The sequence below is a fragment of the Bufo gargarizans genome, chromosome 5 (genome assembly GCF_014858855.1).
Source record: "Bufo gargarizans isolate SCDJY-AF-19 chromosome 5, ASM1485885v1, whole genome shotgun sequence".
NCBI lineage: Eukaryota > Metazoa > Chordata > Amphibia > Anura > Bufonidae > Bufo > Bufo gargarizans.
Window position 1 is genome coordinate 25,478,327 of NC_058084.1, and position 17,119 is coordinate 25,495,445.

Below are 17,119 nucleotides of genomic sequence, written 5' to 3' on the forward strand. Positions count from 1 at the left end.
AAAACAGCCCAGGTAGGGCTAGAGGGCTGCAAAAGGCAGCAACATGTAGGTAAATCCCCTGCAAACAAATGTGGATAGGGAAATGAATAAAAATAAAATAAATAGAAATTAACCAATATCAATTGGAGAGAGGTCCCATTGCAGAGAATCAGGCTTCATGTCACAGCAGAGAATCAGGCTTCACGTCACCCACCACTGGAACAGGCCACTGTCAGATATTTATGCCCCGGCACCCAGACAGAGGAGAGAGGTCCCATAGCAGAGAATCAGGCTTTACGTCACCCACCACTGGAACAGGCCATTGTCAGATATTTAGGCCCCGGCACCCAGACAGAGGAGAGGTTCATTCAACTTTGGGTTGCCCCGCAATATAATGGTAAAATTAAAAAAAGAGGATTGAATGAAGTGCCCTGGAGTACAATAATATATGGTTAAGGGGAGGTAGTTATAAATGTCTAATCTGCACAAGAGATGGACAGGTCCTGTGGGATCCATGCCTGGTTCTTTTTTATGAACGTCAGCTTGTCCACATTGGCTGTAGACAGGCGGCTGCGTTTGTCTGTAATGACGCCCCCTGCCGTGCTGAATACACATTCAGACAAAACGCTGGCCGCTGGGCAGGCCAGCACCTCCAAGGCATAAAAGGCTAGCTCTGGCCACGTGGACAATTTAGAGACCCAGAAGTTGAATGGGGCCGAACCATCAGTCAGTACGTGGAGGGGTATGTCATACATACATATGTCTCCATCCAATTTTGTCATACCTGGAAAGAGCGTTCCTGTGAGACAGATGACAGAAGTCCGTTGTGGTACCGGGAACATGCGGGTGCTGGCTTCCCGAGCCATGATCGCATCTTCTGCCTGCGTCTTGACTGTGATCCTCTCACTTCTTCTGTATGGCTTGATGTGGTCAACGTTGATCTTATTCTTTAGGTTACCCCGTCGGAATTTGCAATTTTCACCACCTTGCCGCACAGCTCCTTGATAACATAAGGACCAGAGAAATCAGGCTCGATCTGCCCCCCTTTCTTACCACTCTTTCTTCTATTGTATAGAAGGACCTCATTGCCGACACTGTAGACCACATCCTTGTTTCCCTTTAGCACTTTCTTGGCATGCTTCGTCTTTTGTTTTTCCTGGGGTTTTTCTTGGTGATTTCCTGGATCTTCTCCATTGATGATGTCTTCCTCAACGAAGGCAGTGTAGGTTTTCTCATCCAGAAGAATGATGTTGGAAAGCTGTGTGAAAAAAATAAAGAGAAAAAAATAAAATTTACACAACTTTATATTTTGCAACTTTATTATATTTATATTTACTAAACTTTATATTAAGGATACTTAAAATATTTTCATGATAAGTGAAAGTTAATATAGATATATTTCCAGTCAGCACTGAACTGAAAACAGGACAACAAATGTTGAAAGGTGAAATGAGTTTTAATAAAACCATGTCTTTTAAACTTATATGTTCACACTGCAATTATTTCCTATTAAGTAACAGAAGTGGAACATCTAAAAGTAACACAAATAAATGTGTAACGTTTATTACCGAGTCAAGTGGCAATGTTTTATGATAAATGAAGGTAGAGGTTATTAAATTGGTGAAATGAAAAATTATATTTTTTTAAACGATAATTGATTTATTGTACATATCTGAAAAAAATAATCAAACTCACAGGAAGTTCGGCGGGAACCTCGGCGGGGAATTCTGCCTCTCTCCCATTTATCAACAGAAACTGTGAGTATTTAGTGGTGGTTTGGACCTTGGATCTGATGGAGAATAAGGTTGCGTCCAAGAACACGTCCCAATTGTTCTGCTTCTCGTTCACCAGCTTGGTTATAGCTCTACAAAGAATGCCCTAACAAGTACAATTACTACCATGGCTATTTTAATTACCGAATAATTGCCAGGTAACAACAGATAACTGTACAAACATTTTCCCATCATAATGTTCAACAGGAGATGTTAATTTGTGGCGGCCTGTGATTTTCAAAAACATGTCTTATAGGCTACACAATGCTTCTGTGTAATGAAGAATACATTTTTAAAATATGTTCTGTCATTGAATGGTTTTTATTAAAAACTATTTAATAGGTGATTGACAAAGAGCATAAGACTGTTAAGAAAATAAGAACATGAAAAATACACCAATTGACACTTGCCTTTTGATGTTATGATTTGTCTTTTCATCCAGGCCGTTGGTGATACGCCGCTGTAACACTTCTTTCGATACCCAGAATGGAACACAATTGGTCGTTCAGCTAAAAAAAAAAAAAAATATAACAAAACATTTCACATTATCATAGCAAGGAGCTTACATCTTACCTAACAGATAATAGCCAAGGGGAAATACACATACTTGGTTTACAAATTCTCTACCCTGGTCCGAAATAATTCTCTTGGGACAACCATGTTGATACACCATGGAGCAAATATGCGCGTCCCACCTCAGCAGCACATTTGATTCGCAATGAGAATGCCTCCACCCACTTAACCCCTTAGGACCAGGCCATTTTTTGCAAATCTGACCAGTGTCACTTTAAGTGCTGATAACTTTAAAACGCTTTGACTTATCCAGGCCGTTCTGACATTGTTTTTTCGTCACATATTGTACTTCATGACACTAGTAAAATTAAGTCAAAAAAATATTTTTTTTTTGCACCAAAAAATACCAAATTTAACAAAAATTTAGAAAAATTAGCAAATTTCAAAGTTTCAGTTTCTCTACTTCTGTAACACATAGTAATACCCCCAAAAATTGTGATGACTTTACATTCCCCATATGTCTACTTCGTGTGTGAATTATTTTGGGAATGATATTTTATTTTTTGGGGATGTTATAAGGCTTAGAAGTTTAGGAGCAAATCTTGAAATTTTTCTGAAATTTACAAAAACTAAATTTTTAGGGACCATTTCAGGTCTGAAGTCGCTTTGCGAGGCTTACATAATAGAAACCACCCAAAAATGACCCCATCTAAGAAACTACACCCCTCAAGGTATTCAAAAGTGATTTTACATATGTTGTTAACCCTTTAGGTGTTGCACAAGAGTTATTGGCAAATGGGGATGAAATTTGAGAATTTCATTTTTCTGTCTAATATTTCATTTTTACCCATTTTTTCCACTAACAAAGCAAGGGTTAACAGCCAAACAAGACTGTATCTTTATTGCCCTGACTCTGCATTTTACAGAAACACCCAATATGTGGCCGTAAACTACTGTACGGCCACACAGCGGGGCGTAGAGGGAAAGGTGCGCCGTTTGGTTTTTGGAGGGCTGATTTTTATGGACTGGTTTATTTACACCATGTCCCATTTGAAGACCCCTGATGCACCCCTAGAGTAGAAACTCCCTAAAAGTGACCCCATCTAAGAAACTACACCCCTCAAGGTATTCAAAACTGGTTTTACATACGTCGTTAACCCTTTAGGTGTTGCACAAGAGTTATTGGCAAATGGGGATGAAATTAGAAAATTTCTTTTTTTGCCTTATTTTCCATTTTAACCCATGTTTTCCACTAACAAATCAAGGGTTAACAGCCAAACAAGACTGTATCTTTATTGCTCTGACTCTGCCGTTTACAGAAACACCCAATATGTGGCCGCAAACTACTGTACGGCCACACAGCGGGGCGTAGAGTGAAAGGTGCGCCGTATGGTTTTTGGAAGGCAGGTTTTTATGGACTGGTTTATTTACACCATGTCCCATTTGAAGCCCCCTGATGCACCCCTGGAGTAGAAACTCCCTAAAAGTGACCCCATCTAAGAAACTACACCCCTCAAGGTATTCAAAACTGGTTTTACATACATCGTTAACCCTTTAGGTGTTGCACAAGAGTTATTGGCAAATGGGGATGAAATTGGAAAATTTCATTTTTTTGCCTTATTTTCCATTTTAACCCATGTTTTCTACTAACAAAGCAAGGGTTAACAGCCAAACAAGACTGTATGTTTATTACCCTGACTCTGCCGTTTACAGAAACACCCAATATGTGGCCGTAAACTACTGTACGGCCACACAGCGGGGCGTAGATTGAAAGGTGCGCCGTTTGGTTTTTGGAGGGCTGATTTTTATGGACCGGTTTATTTACACCGTGTCCTGTTTCAACCCCCCTGATGCACCCCTGGAGTCGAAACTCCCTAAAAGTGACCCCATTTTGGAAACTACGGGATAAGGTGGCATTTTTTGGGGGAGTATTTTTAGAGTAAATATAATTTTTGGTTGCTCTATATTACATTTTTGTGAGGCAAGGTTACCAAAAATTGAAATTCTGATATTTCATCTCCATTTGCCATTAACTGTTGAGGAACACCTAAAGAATTAATAAAGTTTGTATAATCATTTTTGAATACCTTGAGGGGTGTAGTTTCTTAGATGGGGTCAATATTAGGGAGTTTTTACTCTAGGGGGGCATCAGGGGGGCTTCAAAAGGGATATGGTGTCAATAAAAAAGGCCATCAAAATCGGCCTTCCAGAAACCATGTCGGTCCTTTCCTTTTGCAGCCTCCCTTTTACGGATACAGCAGTTTACGACCACAAATGTGGCGTTTCTGTAAACTGCAGTATCAGGGTAATAAATTTTAACTTTTGTTTGGTTGTTAACCCTTGTTTTGTTACCGGAAAAAACGGACTGAAATGGAAAAGTGCCAAAAATAGCGGTTTTGGCACCGTTTTTTTTTTTTTTTTTTTTTTTTTTTTTTAACCGTGTTAATCTGGGTAGTTAGGTCATGGGATATTGTTATAGAGGAGATTCTTACGGACGCGGCAATATCTAATAAGTCTACTTTTTTTTTTTACAATTATTTAGGTTTTAGACTATATTATCCTTTTTGATACCCTAAAAAAATTTTTGTATCTCTAAAGTCTAAGAGTCATTTTCTATTTTTTTTTTATCTGATTATCTTATGTGGGGGCTCATTTTTTGCGGGATGAGATGACGGTTTTATTGGCACTAATTTGGGGGCTATATGACTTTTTGATCGCTTGCTATTAAACTTTTTATTATGTAAGGTGACAAAAAAAAACTTTTTGCACTTTTTTTTCTTTTTCTGGACCGTGTTAATCTGGGGGGTTAGGTCATGGGGCATTTTTATAGAGGAGATTATTACCGACGCGGCAATACCTGTCTACTTTTAATAAATTATTTTAGTTTTTTTGGGTGTCTCAAGTCTGAGAACCATTTTTTTTAATCCGATGTCAGTGCTAAATTGGGATATAAATTTAGTACTCCATGGAAGTGTGATACTCCCTGAAGCAACCGTCAATGCAGAGGCCCGGATGATCGGGGCATGTGTTGCACTGAGTAGTCGTGTCCTTCCGTATCCCCCTCCTGCGACACACTCTGCACTTTTTTTGGGTTCGTCCCTTCTTTCCAGTATGGGGGACCACACCTGGAAAGTGTTGGCCAGGGACGATCCGGGCGCCTCCAGTTCCCGAGGTACTCCGGCCTGCTCTTTCCCGGTCCGAAAAGATCAGGGCCTTGAGGACTGCCTCATAGAACTGGAGGAATGTCCCTGTGCTGCCAGCGCTTCGGGATAGTACAAAAGAGTTGTACATGGCAACCTGTACCAAGTAGACCGCAACTTTTTTGTACCATGCCCGGGTTTTGCGCATGGCGTTATATGGCTTGAGGACTTGATCCGAGAGATCAACTCCTCCCATATACCGATTGTAGGCGACGATACAATCAGGCTTGAGGACCGTTGCCGCGGTACCTCGCACAGGGACAGGGGTGATGCCGTTACCATGAATTGTGGACAGCATAAGGACATCCCTCTTGTCCTTATACCTGACCAGCAACAGGTTTCCACTAGTAAGGGCACGGGTCTCACCCCTGGGGATAGGTACCTGGAGGGGGTGGGCAGGGAGGCCGCGTTGATTTTTCCGCACGGTCCCACAAGCGGACGTGGATCTGGCGGCAAGGGACTGGAACAAGGGGATACTGGTATAAAAGTTATCCACGTACAAGTGGTAACCCTTATCCAGCAGTGGGTGCATAAGGTCCCACACAAGTTTCCCGGTAACACCCAGAGTGGGGGGACATTCTGGGGGTTGAATCCGGGAATCTCGCCCCTCGTATACACGAAATTTGTAAGTGTACCCTGAGGTACTCTCACAAATTTTGTATAGCTTCACGCCATACCTCGCCCGCTTGGAAGGCACATACTGGCGGAAAATGAGTCTCCCCTTGAACGCAATGAGAGACTCATCAACCACGACCTCCCTTCCAGGTACATAGGCCTCCATGAATTTGGCCCCAAAGTGATCGATGACCGGCCGTATCTTGTACAGACGGTCATGGGCAGGATCACCTCGGGGTGGACATGCTGCATTATCGGAATAATGCAGACATTTCCGGATGGCCTCAAATCGGGAGCGTGTCATAACCGTACTGTAAAGTGGGGTCTGATATAGGACGTCCCCACTCCAGTACAGCCTGGCACTGGGTTTCTTGACCAGGCCCATATGCAGCACGAGGCCCCAAAATGTCCTCATTTCGGCTGCACTGACCGGCGTCCAGCCACCGGGCCCTGGCCAAAAAGGAGCCCGGGTGTTGAGCGACGAACTGTTGGGCGTACAGATTCGTCTGCTCCACCATCAGATTTACCAGTGGGTCACTGAAAAAATGACAAAAAAAGTCATATTCAGTGTAGCCCACTGTGGAAATCTGGATTCCTGATTGGCCTACGAAAACAGGAATCACGGGCTCGTATCGCTCTGGGCTACACCAGACAAGTTCACCGGCAGGGTGCTCCGGTGGATTTAACTGGTGGGCCGGGAAACCAGTACGAGCCCCAGAGCTGCTCGTACTAGTGTGGGCCACAGGGTCCCTAACATGGCGGTCCCCTTGCTCCGCCTGGCGGCGTCTCCGCCGCCTTGGGGGCTCATCATCATCGCTAGATGATGAGGAGGATGCGGATGACAACAGGAATGTGGGGTCATCCTCATCCTCACTGGGACTCTCAAACTCGGAGGCAAGCTGGGCGTATGCCTCCTCGGCCGAGAACGTCCGGCGGGCCATAGGGGAGTGTGTGTCTGCGTGTATATGTGCGTGTGTGTAACTCTTTATTTGGTGTGCGTGTGTGAGGGGGCACGGGTGTTCACGAACTCACCCTAAAACTAACAGAAAAAATAAATAAACTTAACTAAAAAAAGGGCAAAAAAGCGAGGAAAAAAAATTCAAAACTGCTGATCAACCGTCGGCAAAAGTTGATCAGCGGTGGGGTGTGCGATGCGCTAACAGTGGCCGGACGCTAAGTGCCGGTCACAGTCAGCGAACTAAAAAAAAAAAAAGCACCCCAAAAAAGGTGTGGGGGGGGGGGGCAAGTGGCAGGGGGAGGGGGGCAAGTGGCAGCACCCCTGGGGGGTCTAGGGTCACACAGCTGTGCTGTGGACCCCAGACACCCTAACTGGGGTGATGCAATAAAAGTTCAAAAAAACTACCTTTCCCTTTTTTTTCCCTGCCTATCCCAAACTTTCCCTAGCTGTCCCTATGTACCTGATGGGGTGCTGGGGGCAGAGATCGGGTCCTGGGGGCACAGATCGGGGTGCAGGCAGCGGTGGCAGACACGTGCATGCAGCTCCACTCTCCTCCGGCTCCGGAACATAAAAGGAGGAGGAGAGGGGCGCCTGCCTCTTTTGAATCTGCCGCCGGACCGCCCACAGACCAATCAGAAAGCGATCCTGAGTGGTGATGTCACCATCACCACTCAGGATCGCTGGATGGTGATTAGTGGAGTGAAATCACACCACCATCAACATCCTGTTCAGGGTTATCGGGTCTTCAGAGACCCGAATAACCCGGAAACGCAGAAAACCGCAGGTCTGAATTGACCTGCGGTTTTCTGCGATCGCATACATTGGGGGGTCACCGGACCCCCCGACGCATTTGCCCCAAGTGCCTGCTCAAATGGCACGGGGTTCTGATCGCCGCCGGCCGCGCGGCGGTGATTGAAAATGCACAGGGCGTACATGTACGCCCTGTGTCCTTAAGTACCAGGGCACAAGGGCGTACCTGTACGCCCTGTGTCCTTAAGGGGTTAAAGAAATAATCCGTAGCCGTCAAAATGTATTGAAAACCGTCCATTGTCTTGGGGAAAGGACCGGTTAGGTCGATCCCGACAAGCTCCCAGACAGGGGGAAACCTATTATGAAGAAAAAATCTTTTACTTTTTTATTGTTAAAATTTTGTAATAGAATGGGTATATCATTGTAGCCTAGATATTTACCTTAATACACTGTAACGGCTGTGGAGCAGCTATTGGTTTTCCAGATTACTGGCATTGATCGCATTCCTGGATCTAATGGAAATGAATGAAATGTAAAGCCTTTCCTCCTAAAACAAAAAAAAGGATTACATTTGTTGTTTACCCATTTAGCAATATCAACTGCCATTCCATGCCAGAAGAATCGCAAGGCGATGGCTGATTGTGTTCTATTGATCCCGGAATGTCCTCCGATGGGCGATGTGTGAAATTCGACAAAGATCCTCCAGGCCTTTTCCTTGTTTTTCACAAATCTTCGAGTTCCGCAGAACAGCTCTCCATCTTATAAGAAATTTCAAAATTTAGAGCTATATTAATTGAAAAAAAAAAGATATGTGCACAATTATTTATAATGAGTGTATTAGTAATACTCACCCTTTAATGTGAATTTTGATGCGATATGCCGGAGTGTCTGCCTCTGTATCTTATTATACTCGGATGGGTAATCTCCAAAGCTTAGGAAATTAAAGATTTCCTTGTACATTTTCTCCATACCTTTAAAAATAAAACACAATGCTCATTGTCCTTTTGTCAATAGACCCAAAAACAAAAGAACCCTGGCCTGCCTCACATAACCTTTTAACATATGTAACTACTAAGTGTAACTATCCATTTCACTGTACCAAAACTGTCCTACAACACCATGCAGTGTGACCAAACTATGGTTTAACCTGTAGTGAATATTGTAATATTCGGCAAACTATCATTTTCCTCTTAAGGTAACAACACACAATCTATAATCAATTCCATTTTATTCAATTACATAATATTTTTTTGGGGATCGGATGCATTCGGTATTTCATTAATCACTCCAGGGTATGTGTGTGTCTGTCGAGTGTGTTTATATAAATCATTCTTTCTCTGTGTGTACTTGTACACTGTGTGTGTATGTAATGCATAGTGTATGTGTGTTGGAGTATTGTCTTTTATGTTTGATGGTTATCCATTTAAATTTTTCAAAGAAATAAAATTAAAACTGTTAGTTATCCAAACAAATTAACTTTTTTTGTTAAAGCCTCCAAGGTTTAAAGCGGCCATGGGAGTGGGTATATTTTTATTCCATGGTGGTATGGGATCGGCCACTGTGCATTGGAAACCCACCCAAAAACTCACGCAGCTATCTAATTGTCATGGCCTGCCTGCCATATAGAGCATTGCCATGTTGATAGTTTGCAACGTTTACATGGCCCACGGGAACTATGTAGATTTTGACAAGGGAAATGAAGGTATGGTAGGGAAGAGCTTGTAGTGGCACCGGTACTGCATTGCTTGACATTGTCAAAGTGTACATCAACAACAATAAGAGAATTTTGTGTTGTCTACATGAAAAATGCCAGTAATAAACAATATTGGACGTAGCGATAAGCAGGTGAGCTTTCACAAACCTCCGACCAATGAAAAATTTCTATAGGTCTGGACCCTTAAGTGTTCAGTTGTAAAGATAACAATTTATACGTTTGATTAACCCATTCAACCCCGGGCCTGTTTTCACATTCCTTCCCAGGCCATTATTTGAAAATCTGACATGTGTGAATTTATGTGGTAATGACTTTAAAACGCTTTTACTTATACAGGCCATTCTGAGGTCGTTTTCTCGTCACATATCGTACTTCATGACACTGGTGAAATGGAGTAAAAAAATATATTTTTTATTTATAAAAAAAATACCAAATTTGCCAAAAATTTTGAAAAAATTCCACATTTCAATTTCTCTACTTTTATAATAGATAGTAATACCTCCTAAAATAGTAATTACTTTACATTCCCTATATGTCTACTTCATGTTTGGATCATTTTGAAAATTACATTTTATATTTTTGGGGCGTCAGAAGGCTTAGAAGTTTAGAAGCAAATCTTAATATTTTTAACACTATTTCCAAAACACACATTTTTCAGGATCATTTCAGTTATGAAGTCACTATCTGGGGCTTACATATTAGATACCACCCATAAATCACCCCATTTTAGAAACTACACCTCTCAAGTTATTCAAAGCTGATTTTATAAACTTTGTTAACCCTTTAGGTGTTCCACAAGAGTGAATGGCAAATGGAGATGACATTTCAGAATTGAACTTTTTTGGCAGATTTTTTATTTTAATCCATTTGGTAGCAAAGCAAGGGTTAACAGCCAAACAAAACTCATAATCAATTACCCTGAATCTGGGGTTTACAGAAACACCCCATGTGTGTGCGCACAGCAGGCTTCATACTGGAAGGAGCATCATGGCTTTTGAAGAGCGAATTTAGCTGAAATGGTATTTGGGAGACACTAAGGTGGCCCTACAGTCGAAACCCCCCAAAAAGTCACCCCATTCTGGAAACTACATCCTTCAAGGAATATTTCAATGTGTGTAGTGAGCACTTAGACCCATCGGGCGTTTCACAGAATTAGGAAACGCTTGGCTGTGAAAATAAAAAAACTTTCACAAGGGGAAATAGGACAAAATGCAACCCACATTTTGTTCCCCAATTCCCCCCCGAATACGCCAACACCCAATATGTGCTCATAAAATAATGTATGGACGCATGGCAGGGTTCTAGAGTCAAACAGCTAAATATGGATTTTGCTGACCTGAATTGGAAGACATGGATTTTAGCTGCCATGTCGAATTTAAAAAATTTCCGGAGGTCCCCAGAAATGATAAATCCCCAAAAGTGACCCCATTTCGGAAAGAGCACCCCCGTACGGACATTTTAAGTGGTGAAAAGAGTACTTTTTTACCAAACAGGTGTCTCACAGAAGGCAGAAATACTAGAGAGAGGATTTCAAAGCACACATTTGTAAAATTGAACTTTCACAAGGGGTTAAAGGAGAAAATGCACCCTAGTATATGTTCCCCATTTTGCAAACACCCTATATGTTCTCGTAGCCTGCTGTATTGGCGCACAGCAGGCTGCTACAGGCAAAGTACCAAATATGGTTTTTGCAGGCCTAAATTGGCAAACATGGATTTTAGCTGCCATGTCGCATAAATCTTTTTTCCTGAGGTCCCCAGAAATGAAAATCCCAAACAAGTGACCCCATTTTGGAAAGAGCACCCCCGTACGGACATTTTAAGTGGTGGAAAGGGTACTTTTTACCAAACAGGTGTCTCACAGAATAGATTATGTAATGATTGTTGGAAAGTGGGTATGCAAGTGAGGTGGACTAAATCAGAGATATGGAAATATTACAGGGAGCATAAAGGATGACATTAAAAATCCATGGATGAGTGGTAGGTTCGGAAGCATTCTTTCATGCAGAGGCCAGGTTTATCAGGGCAGGTGTTGCACTGATAAATGGTGTCCTTTCGTAACAAACCCGACATGTTTTTTGGGTCTTTCCCCTCTTTGCTGTTTGTGGGACTTAGCCAGGGAAATGTTGTCCTGGTACAACACGGGCACCATGACCTCCTGAAGTACTCGGGCTCTCCCCTTCCTGACTTTGGAAAATTAGGGCCTTGATTACCGCCTCTTGAAACTGAATGAAAGTTACTGTCTGGCCTGCAGTTCTATGTAAAATGCATGCATTGTACACGGCAAGCTTATTGTACCACACCTTAGTTTTATGCATGGCACTGTAGGGCTTCAGAACTTGATTGGACAGATCAACCTCTCCGATCTGCCTGTTGTAATCAAGTTTGCAGTCAGGCTTGTTGGCAGGGGTAGTGGTACCTCGCACTTGGGCAGGAGAACTGATGTTTGTGTGAATGGTGGTTAGTACAAGGACATCCCTCTTGTCCTTGTACTAACCGCCAGCATGTTCTCAAGGAGGAGAGCCTTACTGTCAACTTTTTGGAGTAGTTTCCTTAACAGGGATCTAGGGAGCCCTCAGATTTTTTTCGCACTGTGCAGCAAGCCACAGTACCCTCGGGCTTCTAGGGACATGAATAGGGGTATGCTGGTGTAATTGTTATCTCCATAGATTTGATAACCATTATTTACAGCAGTGGGTGCACTAAGTCCCACACAATCTTGCCAGTAACTCCTCGGACGGGCGGGGGTGTGTAATTCAGTGGGTTGTATCCGGGAATCTTTCTCCTCATAAACCCGGAATCTGTAGGTGTACCCAGAGGTACTCTCGCCCAGATTGTTCATTTTTATTTAACCCTTCCTTTAAAATGTACAAGGGACTCGTATGCTGATTTATTTTGCTGGGGTGAACCCCTCTGTAAATTCTCAGTTGAGGTGCTCCAAAAGGGGTCTTATTTTGAATAGATGGTCAAAATTTGGGTCCTTTCTTTTTTTTTTTGGGGGGCGTACTGTGCATTATCATTGCAATGTAGGAATTTCAAAATGGATTTAAATCTTGAGCGGGACATGGTCATATTGTAAATTGGAGTGTTGTGCAAAACATCCGAACTCCAATATTGTCTCATTTCAGTTTTTTGTTACAAGACCCATATGCAGCAACAGCCCCCAAAACTTCATAATGTCTTTTGCATTTACAGGGGTCTAGCATATGAGGATGTTGGGTTTTGAGAAATAAACTGCTGGGCGTACAAATTTGTTTGGGTCACGATCAAATTTATAAATTCGTCAGAGATATAGATTTTGAAAAAATTTATTGTATCGAAATTTATGTTTCCCAGGCAGAAAGTGCACTAAAACATTGCGACTTGAACTCTAGTTGGTGGCGGATAAGTCACGCAAGTCATCCAGCATTCAGAGATAAAATACAGCAGCGTGTGGACCATTTTTAGCCCAAGGCAGCTCATCTCATCAGGCCTTTTTTAGTCGAACAGCCCACTTCTGCTCATACAGGGGAGACTAGACTGGAATGAACTATTTCAGCCTAGATATACTAAACTGGCTAAGGTCTGCTAAATACATTGCTGCCACCTGGAAATTACAGCATAATATATCAAACAGGCCTGAAACATACATATACAGGGAAATGCAATGTTAGATTACACAAGATGACAATAAATATACACCTGACATGTTGTAGCAGGGAAACAGAGTTTAGTAACATACTCTGGGATGTTACACTTGTACTCATGTGTTGATCCCATAGGCGTTTGTGATGTGCGATTATGTGCCTTCGCTAAGCAGTTGTACCGAGGTGGGTGTTGGACTTCCCACGACTCATTTTTTTTTTTGCGCGCGCACAGGTTGCAAATGGCATCACTGTTGTCAGAGGCAGACACACAAAAATGCCACACTGCTGAACTCTGCAATGACGGCATTCTGGTGGTGGCAACAGCATGCGTTTATTTGGCGTGCTGTCTGGCTGACCTCGGGTGCCGATACATGCTGTCTGACTGTGCCACTAGTTCCTTGCGACAACCTCCCCCTCTCTGTCTCCCACCTGTTCTTCTTCTCTTCGAACGGGAACCCACGTGACATCCACGGACACATCGTTATCATCAACCGCTTCACTTGTATCTGACAACTCAGCAAAGGAAGCAGCAGCGGGTACAACATCATCATCATGACATTGTACATCCATGTGTGTAATGCTGCCTGACTGAGACGAATCCCTGTTATCTACATCCTCTGGCAATAATGGTTGCGCATCAGTCATTCCAACTGATGTGTAAATAACTCCTCTGACAGATCAAGTGAAGCAGCTCTGGTGCTAGTGTTGGTGGTGGCGGCGGCAGGCGGGCGAGTGGTAACTTGAGAGGTGCCCGAAGCTGAGCTGGTGGGGGATGGTGCGTCAAGGTTCCGAGCGGAAGCTGCAGAAGATTGGGTGTCCTGTGTTAGCCAGTCAACTATGTCCTCAGAACTTTTCGAGTTCAGGATACGTGGCCTCTGAACACTGGGCATTATTCTAGGGCCAAAGGGAATCACAGCACCACGACCACGACGGCCCCTGCGGGGTGGCCTGCCTCTGCCTGTCATTTTTTTTTTAGATTAGTTAAGTTGTACTATGCGTGCAAGCTACTGTGACACCAAATATGAGTTGCGCTGGTGACACTATGCACCTGCAGCTGGGCCTTAAGCACACAAACACGTGTGTGCAACTGACTGCTAGTTATTCATAGTCAAAATCGTTGTTTTTCTTTAAATCTAATCGAATGTGGCGCTGGTGACACTATGCACTTGCAGGGCATGAAACACACACGCGCGTGCCAGCAACTGACTGCTATTATATTACAGTCCAAAATATATATATATTTTTTTTTTAATGCAAGCTAATGTGACACCAGATATGAGTGGTGGCACTGGGCAAGTGGGCAAAATTTACGCTGTGAGCCTGACACACACGCTGGCAGGCAACTGCAATTAGATTACACAGGGAAAAAAAAAAAAGCAGACATGTTCTAGCCCTAAAAAGGGCTTTTTGTAGTGCTTTCCTTACAGCAGAGATAAGATGAGTCTTTCAGGACTGCAGTGGACACTGAATACACTGCCCTAGCTATCGATTTCCCTATTAGATCAGCAGCAGCTACACTGTCCCTCCTCTCACTAAGAATGCAGCTTCTGAATGAATCTAAAATGGATTCTGTCCAGGAGGAGGGAGGGTCTGGGAGGGAGGGTCTGCTGCTGATTAACTGGAATGTGTCTGCTGACTGGTCAAAGTTTACACAATGATGACGAATAGGGAGCGGACCGAACTTAGCATATGTATGCCCGCCGCGGCGAACGCGAACAAGCTATATTTGGGACATCTCTATTGATGAATTAGTTTTCTTCTCAATTTCTAAGCTTTCTAACGTCACAAAAAATTTATATTTAATTTAATAAATGATCTAAACATGATATATGCATATGACGATTGTAAAGTAATACATTTACTTTATCTCTTTTAATCTCTTGTAGCACAAAGTAAAATTTTAATTTTGATTATTTTTTTATTCATATTTTTTTAATTTGTTAATTTTTGTAAGAATAAGCCATTAAAATTGGACGAAATTTTACCAGTCATGAAGTGCAATGTGTGACAATAAGATAGAACTATGCCCGTGAAAATTAAACTTGTTTTAAAGTTAGTAGCACAAAAATAGATACCTTTTCATATTTAAGAAAAAAAATGAGCATTAAGGCAAAAACAGGCAAGGGGTACAGAGGGTTTGTTTTTAAATATGTGATGTATACATAATTAGAATGATGTGTGCACATATTTACCCTTCTGGTGCGGGGTGGTAATTAAGTCCTCCACTTCGGCAGGAGCTGGGGTGGGGATATTCTCCTCAGCAGGAGCTGGGGCGCTGGTTTTCTGCCCTTTTGGAGGGTCCGGGCTCTTCCGCTGCCACCTCCACATCAGATGGGTTGGTGGCACCAATGATACTGTGGGAGTGGCCCGCCTGCTCATCCTCCTCCTCTGCGGAGATGTCCACCACATCCAAATCGGCCGTGATGATACGGCGGTGGACGGTTGGCACTGGAAGCCCTGTAATCATACAATGTTACGATTTAGGCTCTATTTAAACGTCCGTAATGTGTTTTTCAGATCCACGGATACAAAAAAAGACCAGTGGCAATAATAGAATGACTATTTTTGACCGCAATTGAGGACAACAATCTGACATGTTCTATTTTTTTTATTTTTTTATGAACTGCAATGTGGACCCAGAATGCGGGTCTGCTTTTCTTGAAAGATGAATGTGTCCTCAATTCAGTACAGAAAAATGAATAATTAAATTGAGCACGTGTGAATGGGCCCTTAGAGAAACAACTCAGAACTAATAAGAGGTGTTAATTAAGGCTATTTTCACACTGGCGGCAGAGACCTCTGGAACCTGCAAAACAGCCGGTAGGATCCGTCCTGCCTCTAGTGTACGTGTGGCTCCGGAATACTGCTCCAGACTAGAGTTGAGCGAACACCTGTATGTTCGGGTTCGAGAAGTTCGCCAAACTTCCCGGAAATGTTTGGGTTCGGGATCCGAACTTTGCCCCAAACCCGAACTATTCGGCACTAAAAAGGCTGTAAAACAGTCCAGGAAATGGCTAGAGGGCTGCAAAAGGCAGCAACATGTAGGTAAATCCCCTGCAAACAAAAGTGGATAGGGAAATGAATAAAAATAAATAAAAATTAACCAATATCAATTGGAGAGAGGTCCCATGGCAGATAATCAGGCTTCATGTCACCCACCACTGGAACAGGCCACTGTCAGATATTTTTAGGCCCCGACACCCAGACAGAGGAGATGTTCATTTAACTTTGGGTAGCCCCGCAATATAATGGTAAAATGAAAATAAAAATAGGATTGAATGAGGAAGTGCCCTGGAGTCCAATAATATATGGTTAAGGGGAGGTAGTTAATGTCTAATCTGGACAAGGGACGGACAGGTCCTGTGGGATCCATGCCTGGTTCATTTTTATGAACGTCAGCTTGTCCACATTGGCTGTAGACAGGCGGCTGCGTTTGTCTGTAATGACGCCCCCTGCCGTGCTGAATACACTTTCGGACAAAACGCTGGCCGCCAGGCAGGCCAGCACCTCCAAGGCATAAAAGGCTAGCTCTGGCCACGTGGACAATTTGGAGACCCAGAAGTTGAATGGGGCCGAACCATCAGTCAGTACGTGGAGGGTTGTGCACACGTACTGTTCCACCATGTTAGTGAAATGTTGCCTCCTGCTAACACGTTCCGTATCAGGGGGTGGTGCTGCAGTTAGCTGTGGCGTGTTGACAAAACTTTTCCACATCTCTGCCATGCTAACCCTGCCCTCAGAGGAGCTGTAACGCAGACAGGCGAGCAGCGGCAGGATGTGAACGCCGGAAGCGCGCACAGACGGCCAGCACTTTATGCAGCAGCTCTGACATGTCGGGGTAGTTGTGAATGAACTTCTGCACCACCAAATTCAGCACATGCGCCAAGCAAGGGATGTGCGTCAAACCGGCTAGTCCCAGAGCTGCGAGGAGATTTCGTCCATTATCGCACACCACCAGGCCGGGCTTGAGGCTGACTGGCACAAACCACTCGT